The sequence below is a fragment of the Triturus cristatus genome, chromosome 10 (genome assembly GCF_964204655.1).
Source record: "Triturus cristatus chromosome 10, aTriCri1.1, whole genome shotgun sequence".
NCBI lineage: Eukaryota > Metazoa > Chordata > Amphibia > Caudata > Salamandridae > Triturus > Triturus cristatus.
Genome location: NC_140593.1, coordinates 944,119,589 through 944,135,889, shown reverse-complemented (window position 1 = coordinate 944,135,889; position 16,301 = coordinate 944,119,589). Strand labels below are relative to the sequence as shown.

The 16,301-nt window shown below is 48.7% G+C and overlaps 1 long non-coding RNA gene across 1 annotated transcript in view; it reads right to left on the bottom strand.

The window, feature by feature from the left end:
- LOC146796279 (uncharacterized) overlaps positions 1-16,301 on the bottom strand; it is a 120,511-nt gene that overhangs the window by 48,224 nt on the left and 55,986 nt on the right. The window lies entirely within an intron of this gene.

The window sequence follows — 16,301 nt, the reverse complement described above, 5'->3', positions numbered from 1 at the left end:
AGGATTATAATTTTTGTAATCGCAATGCGACCTGAGAGGGACAGGGGCAAATTCTTTCATCTTTGGATTCTTTCTTCTATCCATGTCATTACACTGCCATAAATTGGCCGTCCATATCTCTTGTATGTCCCTGCATATCCAGACACCCACATTACATGTTGGTCCATCCACCCAGGCTATCTTGAACTCAGATTCAAAGGCAACAGTGCCAGTCGTCAGCGGGAGGATTTTAGATTTGGGCCAATTGATGTGAATCCCTGAAATACCCCCATAACACACAAGCTCTCTAGTGACAGGTGCGAAGTTAACCGCGGGGTCTATGACATAGAGAGTGAGGTCATCTGCATACATAGACACAATCAGGTCCCTTCTAGTGAATCCTATACCACTATTCACATGGTGTTGTCTAAGTCTCTCTGCAAGCAGCTCTCTGGCGATAGCAAACAGTAGGGGGGCTTGTGGGCACCCCTGGCGAGTGCCCCGCAAGATTGTAATGGGATCAGAAATGAGTCCATTTACTTTCACTCTGGCGGTGGGTGAAGCATATAAGAGTTTAATTTGCTGTATATAAGTATGGCTCATTCCCAGCCGAGCTAGGAGTATGGAGAGAAATTTCCACTCTAATGAATCACATGCCTTAGTAGCATCTAATAATGCGGCAATCTCAGAAATATGTGGGGCGAGATAATGCATCAGTGTAAAGATTATCCTTAAGTTGTGAGGAGTGGAGTGGCCTGATACAAACCCAGATTGATCCGGCTCCATGATAAAAGGGAGCAGCGGCTGCAGTCTGTTCGGCAATAATTTAGCGAATATTTTATTATCTATATTTATTAGGGAGAGTGGGCGGTATGAGTCGCATGAGGTTGGGTCCTTGCCCGGCTTGAGCAGCATAACAATGACAGCGTCGCACATTGATGGTGTTAGTGAACCTTTTTTAATAGAATGCAGAGGTGAGCCCATCCGCCCCGGGGGCCTTATTCCCAGGAAGTTTCTGAATGACCGTCTGAATGTTCTCAGCAGTGAACGGCTCATTCAGATATTCACCGTGCACCCCACTTAACCACACTAGTTCTAATGAGTCTAGATATCCTACTATTTCTGAGTCTAATGGGGCTGTCTTTGAGGTGTATAGTTGGGTCAGGGGAGTGGAGCTTAGTGGGTGGCTTTAGTAGGTTATCAAGCATCCTTCCAGGTCTGTCCCCCTCCCTGTATTTACAGGCCTGTGCATGTTTATGTAGGAATTTGGTTTCCCTTTTGGCCTCATCTTGGAATGCCGCTAGTTTTTCTTACACTGTAGCCCGCACTTCAGGTGCTTGGGATTGGAAGTATTGGTATTCCAATTCTCAGATCTCCCCCTCCATTTTCGCAAGGCAGTTACGGATGTCTCTTAGAATCCCTGACTGAAGGGCTATGCTAGCCCAGCAAATTACAACTTTAAAGGCCTCCCATGTTGTGCCAACTGAGTCTACTGAACCTGTGTTATATTCAAAGTATTCTATTATTTAGTTCCGGACTTCTTCCTGAAACACCATATCTAGCAGCGCATTTTGGGGAAATCGCCACGTGAAGGGCTGTATGTATGGTCTCGGGGCTTAAGCACCACTGGTGCGCGGTCTGACAGTGTGTGTGGGTAATGTTTGGCCTCATTGGCCCAAGAGTGGATATCTCTGGATGTGAGCCAAAATTCCAATCTGGACCATGCTCTATGTTGCTGAGACACGCAGGTGCCCTCTCTAGCATCCGGATGTAGTGCACACCATGTAGTGCACGGGGATGTGTAGTTCAAGTGGGTCCCTTGTAGGAAACAGATGTCTACTTTATGCCTGGTCAGGCAAGAGTGTACTAGGAGCGCTTTTCTATGGCCATTCAGACCATGTACATTCCAGGTGATGCAGTTTAATGAATTCATATTAGCCTGCGTAGAATTGTTTCGGGTCTAGGTCAGGAGCGAACGGCCCAGTATGTGATCAACTGTGTAAGAGACGAGGCGTATAGGAGTGTGTGCCGTGGCAGTGAACGCCTATGGGTCGGTGACGTGTGTCTTGGTGGAAACATGCAACAATAACAACTGAACATTACCTACCCCCTCCTACACCAACCCCACAATTGGGTTGAATAAATATCCCCACCGTTAAACCCAAACAAAATGGTGATTGAAGAATTACCGAATTGGTACATGGGAATTACCCCATGGGGAACGAGGAGTCGCCGTCATACACCCCTGCCAGTTAAGGCTGGGTGGACAAGCCCTGAGAGATCTCGAATTATGAATCTACGTTGACTATGTGAATGGTAGTTAATCACATAGCATTTTAGCAAGATAACAGATAGGCCTAGCATGAGTGATGGTTAGGCTGGTCTCGAGAACATATATGGAGAGCATCCTTAACATTAGTTTGTATTATCATGAAAACCAAACCGTGCTAAAGTTCAGAGACAGTGCATTCAATCATTGTCACTCAGGTGGCCTTCTGGTGAAGTGCCACCCACATGCTTCGGGCCAGTTTGTGTCTTTGCCTCCTGCTTGGCGAATTTCAGCCCGGTTCTCACATCCGTGAAAACGAGAGATTTGCCTTCAGCTTGCACTCTGAGCTTTGCGGGGTATAGAAGAGCGTATTTAGTTCCTGTTTGTTGGAGCAGTTTCTTGGCTGGACCGAATTCCCGGCGTGCCGCCTGAAGCAGCTGAGTGAAGGCCGGATACAGGGATATTGTGTTGCCCTGGTATTGCACTGATCCGTGCTCCCGGGCCATCTTCAGGACTGTGTCCCGGTCTCGATAGTTTAGGAGGCGAGCAAGAACTGGGAGCGACTGCGCCCCGATCTGTGGTTTGCGGCCGAGAGAGCGGTGCGCCCTTTCAACAAGGAACATGCTGGAGAGTTTGCTGCCAAAGAGGTCATTCAACATGGTCTCCACGTGCTTCTCCATGTTTAGTATATTTGTCGTCTCCAGGATTCCAGTAAGTCTGACATTATTATGTCTGGATCTAGCTTCTAAATCCTTGTACCGATTTGTTCGCCATAAGTTGGCAGGGTATGCTCAGACGTGAGTCCCTTGCTTGCTTTGCCACTGGATTCAAGCAAGCCTGGCTGAAGACGGCTGAAATGCCAAAAAACGATCCTAGGAAGCTTGTTTTCTGTCCAGGGAAGGCATGGCTTGGCAGTTCGGGCTGGACTGTTCCCATGAGGCACAGGGTCAGACTGATTTGCATATGGCCATGTCTGAACTGGGGTGGCAGAGTGGGCTAAAGAATGGTGATGGATCAAACCCAGATCTGTTGACTGGGTGTGAGTGTTTGATTGGTTCTGATGCTCCGTCCATCACCACCCCCTTTTGTACCGCTTTGTTCGCCATAAGTTGGCTGGGTATGCTCAGACGTGAGTCCCTTGCTCGCTTTGCCACTGGATTCAAGCAAGCCTGGCTGAAGACGGCTGAAATGCCAGAAACCGGTCCTAGGAAGCTTGTTTCCGGTCCAGGGAAGGCATGGCTTGGCAGTTCGAGCTGTACTGTTCCCATGAGGCACAGGGTCAGACTGATTCGCATATGGCCATGTCTGAACTGGGGTGGCAGAGTGGGCTAAAGAACGGTGATGGATCAAACCCAGATCTGTTGACTGGGTGTGAGTGTTTGATTGGTTCTGATGCTCCGTCCATCACCACCCCTTTTGTACCGCTTTGTTTGCCATAAGTTAGCAGGGTATGCTCCGACGTGAGTCCCTTGCTCGCTTTGCCACTGGATTCAAGCAAGCCTGGCTGAAGACGGCTGAAATGCCAGAAACCGGTCGTAGGATGCTTGTTTCCGGTCCAGGGAAGGCATGGCTTGGCAGTTCGGGCTGTACTGTTCCCATGAGGCACAGGGTCAGACTGATTTGCATATGGCCATGTCTGAACTGGGGTGGCAGAGAGGGCTAAAGAACGGTGATGGATCAAACCCAGATGTGTTGACTGGTTGTGAGTGTTTGATTGGTTCTGATGCTCCGTCCATCACCACCCCCTTTTGTACCGCTTTGTTCACCATAAGTTGGCAGGGTATGCTCAGACGTGAGTCCCTTGCTCGCTTTGCCACTGGATTCAAGCAAGCCTGGCTGAAGACGGCTGAAATGCCAGAAACCGGTCCTAGGAAGCTTGTTTCCGGTCCAGGGAAGGCATGGCTTGGCAGTTCGGGCTGGACTGTTCCCATGAGGCACAGGGTCAGACTGATTTGCATATGGCCATGTCTGAACTGGGGTGGCAGAGTGGGCTAAAGAACGGTGATGGATCAAACCCAGATCTGTTGACTGGGTGTGAGTGTTTGATTGGTTCTGATGCTCCGTCCATCACCACCCCCTTTTGTACCGCTTTGTTCGCCATAAGTTGGCAGGGTATGCTCAGACGTGAGTCCCTTGCTCGCTTTGTCACTGGATTCAAGCAAGCCTGGCTGAAGACGGCTGAAATGCCAGAAACCGGTCCTAGGAAGCTTGTTTCCGGTCCACGGAAGGCATGGCTTGGCAGTTCGGGCTGTACTGTTCCCATGAGGCACAGGGTCAGACTGATTTGCATATGGCCATGTCTGAAGTGGGGTGGCAGAGTGGGCTAAAGAACGGTGATGGATCAAACCCAGATCTGTTGACTGGGTGTGAGTGTTTGATTGGTTCTGATGCTCCGTCCATCACCACCCCCTTTTGTACCGCTTTGTTTGCCATAAGTTGGCAGGGTATGCTCAGACGTGAGTCCCTTGCTCGCTTTGCCACTGGATTCAAGCAAGCCTGGCTCAAGACGGCTGAAATGCCAGAAACCGGTCCTAGGAAGCTTGTTTCCGGTCCAGGGAAGGAATGGCTTGGCAGTTCGGGCTGTACTGTTCCCATGAGGCACAGGGTCAGACTGATTTGCATATGGCCATGTCTGAACTGGGGTGGGAGAGTGGGCTAAAGAACGGTGATGGATCAAACCCAGATCTGTTGACTGGGTGTGAGTGTTTGATTGGTTCTGATGCTCCGTCCATCACCACCCCCTTTTGTACCGCTTTGTTTGCCATAAGTTGGCAGGGTATGCTCAGACGTGAGTCTCTTGCTCGCTTTGCCACTGGATTCAAGCAAGCCTGGCTGAAGACTGCTGAAATGCCAGAAACCGGTCTAGGAAGCTTGTTTCCGGTCCAGGGAAGGCATGGCTTGGAAGTTCTGGATGTACTGTTCCCATATGGCACAGGGTCAGACTGATTTGCATATGGCCATGTCTGAACTGGGGTGGCAGACTGGGCTAACGAACGGTGATAGATCAAACCCAGATCTGTTGACTGGGTGTGAGTGTTTGATTGGTTCTGATGCTCCGTCCATCACCACCCCCTTTTGTACCGCTTTGTTCGCCATAAGTTGGCAGGGTATGCTCAGACGTGAGTCCCTTGCTCGCTTTGCCACTGGATTCAAGCAAGCCTGGCTGAAGACGGCTGAAATGCCAGAAACCGGTCCTAGGAAGCTTGTTTCTGGTCCAGGGAAGGCATGGCTTGGCAGTTCGGGCTGTACTGTTCCCATGAGGCACAGGGTCAGACTGATTTGCATATGGACCTGTCTGAACTGTGGTGGCAGAGTGGGCTAAAGAACAGTTATGGATCAAAACCTAGATCTGTTGACTGGGTGTGAGTGTTTGATTTGTTCTGATGCTCCGTCCATCACCACCCCCTTTTGTACCGCTTTGTTCGCCATAAGTTGGCAGGGTATGCTCAGACGTGAGTCCCTTGCTCGCTTTGCCACTGGATTCAAGCAAGCCTGGCTGAAGACGGCTGAAATGCCAGAAACCGGTCCTAGGAAGCTTGTTTCCGGTCCAAGGAAGGCATGGCTTGGCAGTTCGGGCTGTACTGTTCCCATGAGGCACAGGGTCAGACTGATTTGCATATGGCGATGTCTGAACTGGGGTGGCAGAGTGGGCTAAAGAACGGTGATGGATCAAACCCAGATCTGTTGACTGGGTGCGAGTGTTTGATTGGTTCTGATGCTCCGTCCATCACCACCCCCTTTTGTACCGCTTTGTTCGCCATAAGTTGGCAGGGAATGCTCAGACGTGAGTCCCTTGCTCGCTTTGCCACTGGATTCAAGCAAGCCTGGCTGAAGACGGCTGAAATGCCAGAAACCGGTCCTAGGAAGCTTGTTTCCGGTCCAGGGAAGGCATGGCTTGGCAGTTCGGGCTGTACTGTTCCCATGAGGCACAGGGTCAGACTGATTTGCATATGGCCATGTCTGAACTGGGGTGGCAGAGTGGGCTAAAGAACGGTGATGGATCAAACCCAGATCTGTTGACAGGGTGCGAGTGTTTGATTGGTTCTGATGCTCCGTCCATCACCACCCCCTTTTGTACCGCTTTGTTCGCCATAAGTTGGCAGGGTATACTCAGACGTGAGTCCCTTGCTCGCTTTGCCACTGGATTCAAGCAAGCCTGGCTGAAGACGGCTGAAATGCCAGAAACCGGTCCGAGGAAGCTTGTTTCCGGTCCAGGGAAGGCATGGCTTGGCAGTTCGGGCTGTACTGTTCCCATGAGGCACAGGGTCAGACTGATTTGCATATGGCCATGTCTGAACTGGAGTGGCAGAGTGGGCTAAAGAACGGTGATGGATCAAACCCAGATCTGTTGACTGGGTGCGAGTGTTTGATTGGTTCTGATGCTCCGTCCATCACCACCCCCTTTTGTACCGCTTTGTTCGCCATAAGTTGGCAGGGAATGCTCAGACGTGAGTCCCTTGCTCGCTTTGCCACTGGATTCAAGCAAGCCTGGCTGAAGACGGCTGAAATGCCAGAAACCGGTCCTAGGAAGCTTGTTTCCGGTCCAGGGAAGGCATGGCTTGGCAGTTCGGGCTGTACTGTTCCCATGAGGCACAGGGTCAGACTGATTTGCATATGGCCATATCTGAACTGGGGTGGCAGAGTGGGCTAAAGAACGGAGATGGATCAAACCCAGATCTGTTGACAGGGTGCGAGTGTTTGATTGGTTCTGATGCTCCGTCCATCACCACCCCCTTTTGTACCGCTTTGTTCGCCATAAGTTGGCAGGGTATGCTCAGACGTGAGTCCCTTGCTCGCTTTGCCACTGGATTCAAGCAAGCCTGGCTGAAGACGGCTGAAATGCCAGAAACCGGTCCGAGGAAGCTTGTTTCCGGTCCAGGGAAGGCATGGCTTGGCAGTTCGGGCTGTACTGTTCCCATGAGGCACAGGGTCAGACTGATTTGCATATGGCCATGTCTGAACTGGGGTGGCAGAGTGGGCTAAAGAACGGTGATGGATCAAACCCAGATCTGTTGACAGGGTGTGAGTGTTTGATTGGTTCTGATGCTCCGTCCATCACCACCCCCTTTTGTACCGCTTTGTTCGCCATAAGTTGGCAGGGTATGCTCAGACGTGAGTCCCTTGCTCGCTTTGTCACTGGATTCAAGCAAGCCTGGCTGAAGACGGCTGAAATGCCAGAAACCGGTCCTAGGAAGCTTGTTTCCGGTCCACGGAAGGCATGGCTTGGCAGTTCGGGCTGTACTGTTCCCATGAGGCACAGGGTCAGACTGATTTGCATATGGCCATGTCTGAAGTGGGGTGGCAGAGTGGGCTAAAGAACGGTGATGGATCAAACCCAGATCTGTTGACTGGGTGTGAGTGTTTGATTGGTTCTGATGCTCCGTCCATCACCACCCCCTTTTGTACCGCTTTGTTTGCCATAAGTTGGCAGGGTATGCTCAGACGTGAGTCCCTTGCTCGCTTTGCCACTGGATTCAAGCAAGCCTGGCTCAAGACGGCTGAAATGCCAGAAACCGGTCCTAGGAAGCTTGTTTCCGGTCCAGGGAAGGAATGGCTTGGCAGTTCGGGCTGTACTGTTCCCATGAGGCACAGGGTCAGACTGATTTGCATATGGCCATGTCTGAACTGGGGTGGGAGAGTGGGCTAAAGAACGGTGATGGATCAAACCCAGATCTGTTGACTGGGTGTGAGTGTTTGATTGGTTCTGATGCTCAGTCCATCACCACCCCCTTTTGTACCGCTTTGTTTGCCATAAGTTGGCAGGGTATGCTCAGACGTGAGTCTCTTGCTCGCTTTGCCACTGGATTCAAGCAAGCCTGGCTGAAGACTGCTGAAATGCCAGAAACCGGTCTAGGAAGCTTGTTTCCGGTCCAGGGAAGGCATGGCTTGGAAGTTCTGGATGTACTGTTCCCATATGGCACAGGGTCAGACTGATTTGCATATGGCCATGTCTGAACTGGGGTGGCAGACTGGGCTAACGAACGGTGATAGATCAAACCCAGATCTGTTGACTGGGTGTGAGTGTTTGATTGGTTCTGATGCTCCGTCCATCACCACCCCCTTTTGTACCGCTTTGTTCGCCATAAGTTGGCAGGGTATGCTCAGACGTGAGTCCCTTGCTCGCTTTGCCACTGGATTCAAGCAAGCCTGGCTGAAGACGGCTGAAATGCCAGAAACCGGTCCTAGGAAGCTTGTTTCTGGTCCAGGGAAGGCATGGCTTGGCAGTTCGGGCTGTACTGTTCCCATGAGGCACAGGGTCAGACTGATTTGCATATGGACCTGTCTGAACTGTGGTGGCAGAGTGGGCTAAAGAACAGTTATGGATCAAAACCTAGATCTGTTGACTGGGTGTGAGTGTTTGATTTGTTCTGATGCTCCGTCCATCACCACCCCCTTTTGTACCGCTTTGTTCGCCATAAGTTGGCAGGGTATGCTCAGACGTGAGTCCCTTGCTCGCTTTGCCACTGGATTCAAGCAAGCCTGGCTGAAGACGGCTGAAATGCCAGAAACCGGTCCTAGGAAGCTTGTTTCCGGTCCAAGGAAGGCATGGCTTGGCAGTTCGGGCTGTACTGTTCCCATGAGGCACAGGGTCAGACTGATTTGCATATGGCGATGTCTGAACTGGGGTGGCAGAGTGGGCTAAAGAACGGTGATGGATCAAACCCAGATCTGTTGACTGGGTGCGAGTGTTTGATTGGTTCTGATGCTCCGTCCATCACCACCCCCTTTTGTACCGCTTTGTTCGCCATAAGTTGGCAGGGAATGCTCAGACGTGAGTCCCTTGCTCGCTTTGCCACTGGATTCAAGCAAGCCTGGCTGAAGACGGCTGAAATGCCAGAAACCGGTCCTAGGAAGCTTGTTTCCGGTCCAGGGAAGGCATGGCTTGGCAGTTCGGGCTGTACTGTTCCCATGAGGCACAGGGTCAGACTGATTTGCATATGGCCATGTCTGAACTGGGGTGGCAGAGTGGGCTAAAGAACGGTGATGGATCAAACCCAGATCTGTTGACAGGGTGCGAGTGTTTGATTGGTTCTGATGCTCCGTCCATCACACCCCCTTTTGTACCGCTTTGTTCGCCATAAGTTGGCAGGGTATACTCAGACGTGAGTCCCTTGCTCGCTTTGCCACTGGATTCAAGCAAGCCTGGCTGAAGACGGCTGAAATGCCAGAAACCGGTCCGAGGAAGCTTGTTTCCGGTCCAGGGAAGGCATGGCTTGGCAGTTCGGGCTGTACTGTTCCCATGAGGCACAGGGTCAGACTGATTTGCATATGGCCATGTCTGAACTGGAGTGGCAGAGTGGGCTAAAGAACGGTGATGGATCAAACCCAGATCTGTTGACTGGGTGCGAGTGTTTGATTGGTTCTGATGCTCCGTCCATCACCACCCCCTTTTGTACCGCTTTGTTCGCCATAAGTTGGCAGGGAATGCTCAGACGTGAGTCCCTTGCTCGCTTTGCCACTGGATTCAAGCAAGCCTGGCTGAAGACGGCTGAAATGCCAGAAACTGGTCCTAGGAAGCTTGTTTCCGGTCCAGGGAAGGCATGGCTTGGCAGTTCGGGCTGTACTGTTCCCATGAGGCACAGGGTCAGACTGATTTGCATATGGCCATATCTGAACTGGGGTGGCAGAGTGGGCTAAAGAACGGTGATGGATCAAACCCAGATCTGTTGACAGGGTGCGAGTGTTTGATTGGTTCTGATGCTCCGTCCATCACCACCCCCTTTTGTACCGCTTTGTTCGCCATAAGTTGGCAGGGTATGCTCAGACGTGAGTCCCTTGCTCGCTTTGCCACTGGATTCAAGCAAGCCTGGCTGAAGACGGCTGAAATGCCAGAAACCGGTCCGAGGAAGCTTGTTTCCGGTCCAGGGAAGGCATGGCTTGGCAGTTCGGGCTGTACTGTTCCCATGAGGCACAGGGTCAGACTGATTTGCATATGGCCATGTCTGAACTGGGGTGGCAGAGTGGGCTAAAGAACGGTGATGGATCAAACCCAGATCTGTTGACAGGGTGTGAGTGTTTGATTGGTTCTGATGCTCCGTCCATCACCACCCCCTTTTGTACCGATCTATAATGGGGTGCACACCTGGATGCTGATTACGTTTATCAAGCTCAACAGAATAGGCATTTTTTATGATGGATTTCATATTTCTGTCAATGCTACAGGGATTATCGTAGTAGTGACCTAGTCCTATTTCATTAAATTTGCCTTTCACATAGCTAAGCCAGGGGACGGCCTTGGCATTATCCAGGGCCATGCAATCCTTAATGATCACCATTGTAAGCTTTAAGTCTTCCGACTGCCAGACTTTAGCCCACAGAATCAACGGGGCGATGTGAATCAGATCTTCAATAAAGCCCATCCCTACCTCAGAATGGCAGAATGCTGTGGAGGCGCATTTTGGAAGCATCAACAGAACTTGTTTTCTAATGTTTGCAACTGGGTGCCTTTATGAACTCCCCAAACTCCCGCCCCGTAGGTAGCGATAGACAAGCATTTTGCTTTGTATAAAGTGATCATTTCTGCTACGGGTTTATGGCCTAGCATCCATGCAAAACGAAAAAGGCCTTCCACAGCTCGGTTGGTATTCATCACCCTAGATGTAATAAGGGGATTCCATTTCAGTTTATTATTAAAAACGTTCCCCAGATAGTTAAAATTAGAAACCTTCTCAATTTGCTTTCCTTGATTTGGTGTGGCATGGACCGCAAACCATGATATAAGGTTTGGTGAAAGTAACTTTTAGGTCCAAGTCTAACATAAAGTCAGTAAAGGTATTCAAAGACTTCTGCAGGCTATTTGCCATTAGAGCCATTAAAACCGGGTTGTCCGCATAAGACAACAACGGGACCGGGGTGCCACCAATTATCGGGAAATCTGGATTATTTTCTCTTAGGGCTGCTTCTAGGCCATTTGTGTACACGAGGAAGAGAAAGGGTGCCAGTATGCACCATTGTCAAACTCCCTCTGTGGAGACGATGGGACCTGTCCTCTCTCCCCCTAGACCAAAACGTATGGCTACCGTGGTGAATGCATGCAGCCTACGGAGGTGGGTAATTAGGGGCTCCTCAAAGCCCATTTCTCCCATCATGGACCACAATTTTCCCCTACTGACTGTATCAAACGCACTGGACAAGCCCATGAAGGCAAGGTGGATTGACCCCTTCTTTGCCTTCATGTACTTGCCCATAATCAGGGTCAGATTGATACACTGCTCATTTGTCCCCCATACCTCTTCTGAATCCATATTGAGTTTGGGACATGAGCCCAGATGAATCTTCCCATGTCTCAAGACGTGCCAGGGCACCCTTCCTATCACCTTCACTGTGGCATCAATCAAGGAGATGGGCCTATAACAGGCCGGGTCGTCCTTGTTACCCATTTTTATACAAGGGTACCACTATGGCCTCTTTCCATGAAGTAGGAATGGGGCCACATATAGCCGCTCTAAAAACATTTGTCAGAAGGGGAGCCCAAAGTTGAATATTACTTTTAAATAAGTCGAGGGGTACCCCATCAGGTCCTGCGGCTTTGAGTTGTATGCCTTTTGTTAATGCTTCCTCAACCTCGCTCACTGCTATGGAAGAACTCAAAAAATGTGCAGTGGCTTGATTTGCTGGGACGTCGTGGCGGGTGATACCCTTTGGGTTAAAAATATTTGTATAATGCAATTCCCACTCTTTCTCTGGTATTAATGAGTCCATTCCCCTTTTATCCTCTGAGAATAAAGGGTGGTTTATAACCTCCTAAAAACTCCTAGAGTCTTTGAGTGTGCTTGCTTTCTCTAAATCTGTCCAGACTTGCTTTCTAAATTCTTGCTTCCGCTGCGCTACTGCACTCTTGTAAGCCTGCCGTGCACTCTTGATTAAGATTTTGTCCCTAGGGGTCATATGTAGTGCCTTTTTTAAGTCCTTTTGGGCCCTTGAACACTGTGCGCTGAACCATTTAGTCCCCATAGTTTCCCTAGCTGCTATTGTGTTTGTCAAGTTTCGGGAAATGTCCCTACAGATGCCCTCGAAACCCTGTATAACCATTTCCAGGGAGGGGAGTTGTGATCTAAGCAATTCAGTATGGAGCTTCAATTAGCTTTGACAATGCTCTCCTCAAATTGCGGGGGGTTTATCTTATTCCATTTCATTTTCACCCCATGGTTCCGGTTATACTGGATGGTGTGGTCATCGCCTTTGACCTCCTGAGCAGTTACACGTACGGAGGCGATAAGGGGGTTGTGGTCACTGGCATTGTTGGGCTCCACTTCAAAACTGTCCACTAAAAAGGCAGAATTTCTGGATATTAGCATAAAATCAATGACACTTTCACTCCCTCTGCCCATGAAGGTGGGATATTTAGTTAATGTGTTACTAACTAGGGTATCCACAAAAATCAAATCTTTCACTATGATAATGTCATTTAGGGCACCTCCCTGTGGGGTGTGTATAAAATGAATCAGGGGTTGTCCTTCAGTGTCCGTTAACCCACATACTCTATCTGTGCTGTGCCAACATATAGAACAATTAAAAAACCCCACCCATTAAATACACAAGGGCTGCCACTTCCCTGCGATCTGATCAATTTCTTCTTTAAGATTTACAATAATATCACACATATTTGAGTCAAAAACATTATAATACCAATTAATTAAAACAGTCTTCACTTGAAACAAGTTAAAAATCAAAATCACTTGATACCACGGTGAGTCCAAGACGGCTTTTCTTTAATTGACCCGTATTTAAGGGAAATCAATGTCGCTAATCCTCCTTTTGCTCTTCCTGCTGGGGATGCAATCGCATGTACATTTAGGGAACAAAAGCCATCTAGTTCAATATTCTCCCTAGTCCATGTATCCTGAGTACAGATAACATCAAAACCATTTATATACTTTAACCACGTTTCATCTTCAAGTTTCGAATGAATACCTGCGATGTTCCAGGAGAAGATTCGAAATGGGAGAGTTTTGGGTGGTCTTATACCTAAATCCTCCCTCTGCCTGTCACTCAAGGAGTTCGAGCCGTGACCTGCATCCCTGGATTATATGAAGTTAAGTGTCTAGATGGTGTGTCCACAGACTCCAAAACCTCAAAGGTAGGAAGAGTATCAGGTGATTGAGATATGTGGTGGTCCATCTTTTCCGATCCCTGGAAGAATGTTGTCTTTAATTACCCCCCTTGCCCTTGACATCTTACTTAAATTATGTGGAGCCCGGGGTAGTCAGTCAATTTCTGATAGGCCTGACAATACCTCAAAACGATTGGGGTGAAGCCAATCAGGGAACTGAGGGATATTGTTTCTATTCTGGGGACGCGGGTGAGACATAATTCCCCCTTGATAAGGAGGGTAAAAGAAGCCTAAAGGGTAGGCCTGTATGTACTCCAAGGGGGAGTCTCTAAGATGCCATAGGGCAAAATCCAACAATCTTCCATCATTAAAATTCAGGACCACACAATCTCCCTCTCTATCTTTTTGTGTTTGCCCTACCCAGCTCACCCGCCGTGCCATTATAATGTGGTTGTGCCAGTTGACCGGAGACTGAATTTTGCTGGCGCACCAATAGGCAGGTTTATTAATGATGCTCTGACAGTTTTCACAGTGACCAGGTGGTACACGTGGCACCCCTGTCAGGACCAAAGTGTATGGAGTGCATTGCGGGGGGAGATTTATTATAATATTTTCATCCTGCCTGGGTGAATCAGAGCCCTGAATCGACCTTTTCCTGCTCTCTGTGTTCCCTCTAGGAATACTTTCAACCCTCAGGGGATTGGGTACCTTTTGAACCCTATCTTTGCTAATAACCCTCCTCTCCTCTCCACTTAGCTGGGTGTGTGACATTATTTCAGGCTCGGTATGCATATCCCTATCCTGATTTAACTCTGTAATGTTGACCTCTGCTCTTCTGTCCACAGGTCCTTCTTCGGCTATCCTCCCATTATCAGGAAGTAGAAGGGTGGCTTTTTTACCCCTCTCAGTCGGCTCATTACCCATCGACCCTCTCCCATTAAGACCACTTTGACTCACTGTACTCCCTTGTGACGACAACAATTGACCCAGCAACTCTTCTATTCGAGACAGCCAGGCGAAAACAGGTACCAGGGAATCTGAAACTATTTTACCAAAACAGGCTGACATCAAATCCACATCGGGCAATGTCTTTGTCTTTATAGGCCCTGTTCTCCCTCTGGGTTTTCCCCCCTGTAGGAGGGTTTTTTTTCTTTGTTCTCTTGGTTCTTGGCATATTGACCAAGGGCCATTGATCTGTCCCCTTTACAGTCAAGTCAGTACGTTTCCTTTCCCCCACCACGTTTTGATCCTCCCCGGCTGTTGGTATTACAGATCCCCCCTGCCTTTTGGCTCTCCACAAGTGGAACCCTGATTCCGGATGATGCAAGTGGGTGAAAGTGCAATTGGAGGGTCTTCTTGATCTTCTTGTGCAGTATGGGGGGATAGTGATATTATTTGATTAGTGTCCTCTGTAGTTATAAGGGGGTCGGGCTGGGCCGGGCACAAGTTCGAGGCTGGGAGGGAAGGTGATGAACCCAACGAGAGCCTGCGTTCAGCCAGTTCAATTTCCTTGTTCAGGGCCCCTACAGCCTTCTGCAGGAAGCCGTCTAGTGTGTTGTCATTACCCTTGTGCGTGGGCATTGTTTTCTTTCTCCCCATCTCCCTTTAGTGCGTTAGTTCTCAATGTGTACAAAGCAGGATTCGGGATAAAGATTGGCCTCCCACCAGTCCAACCCTCTTCCTTGCTCCTTACTTTAACTTAGGTGGTACCTCCAGCAGTGAAACCAAGAGATGTGGCCCAGACCAGCCTCCTCCTGCCGCTGACTGGTGCAGATGGGTCCGCCCTTGGCCCGGGCTTTGCCCGGGCACGGCCCTAGCACGCCCGTGTGCATCTCATGCTGCGGGGGAGCAGCGGTGGTTTTATCACACCTCCAGGCACGTTTGCAGCGTCAAGGGCGCAAGGGCTGCTGGGAGCTGTAGTTGGGCCATTCCCCTCATGGTCAGGAATGAAGGTTTTCAGTAGTTCCCCTCATGGCAGCAGCGGAGGCTGCTTGGCAGAGTCCCGGTTACTTAGCGCGTCCCGCACTGCAGGGGACCCGCAGTGGTTTTATCGCGCCTCCAGGCGAGTTTTCGGCGTCAAGGGCGCAAAGGCTGCTGGGGGCGGTAGTTGGGCCGTTCCCCTCACAGCCAGGAATGATGGTTTTCAGCCATTCCCCTCACCGCAGCAGCAGAGGCTGCTTGGCGGAGTCCCGGTTGCTTAGCGCGTCCTAATTATTTTTATATGTATAAAAAATAATGTAAAATAAATTAAATAATATATCTAAATAAAAATAATTTATTTTTAGAAATCTTTGTAAATTTGGACAATTATAAGTAATACATTTCATGTAAAAATATATTACACATACATATATAAAATGTAATATATGTATTTACTTAATGATAATGAATAAATAATGATTTTAATTAATTATAAATATATTAGAAATATATTAAACATTATAAATAAATATATATATATATAAATACACCTGTAACAAACAATTATGTTATAAATTAAAATATTAAAATATGTATTCTTTTTTAAACGTACATTTTATACTACATTGAGGGCAACAGTAGAGAAAGTGTTGGATAGCGTAGGGCAGTGGTTCCCAAACTGGGGTCCGGGGACCCCTGGGGGTCCCCGAAGCCACCTGAGGGGGTCCCCGACTACTTTGAAAATCAAATAATATTAACAGATCAATAAAGTGTAGATATATAAAGAGGCTAAATGTACAATTGACCATTTTTAAACATACTGTAAATGTGAAGGAATTTGAAACTGGAGGCTAAAAATTAAATTAGTATCCTCAGATTGATTTGCGGGAGCAGTGCAAGAGCATCAAACTGAATATAGTGTGGATGATGAGCGGCCTCAATTGAATTTAGAAAAGCTCCAACCATTCTATTAAAATAACATTTTGATTTCTTCTTTATTTATGTTTTCTAATGAAATAAAATGTGTTATTTGTGTATTTGTTTGATGAATGCTTTTTTATATTTGTGTATTATTTTGTG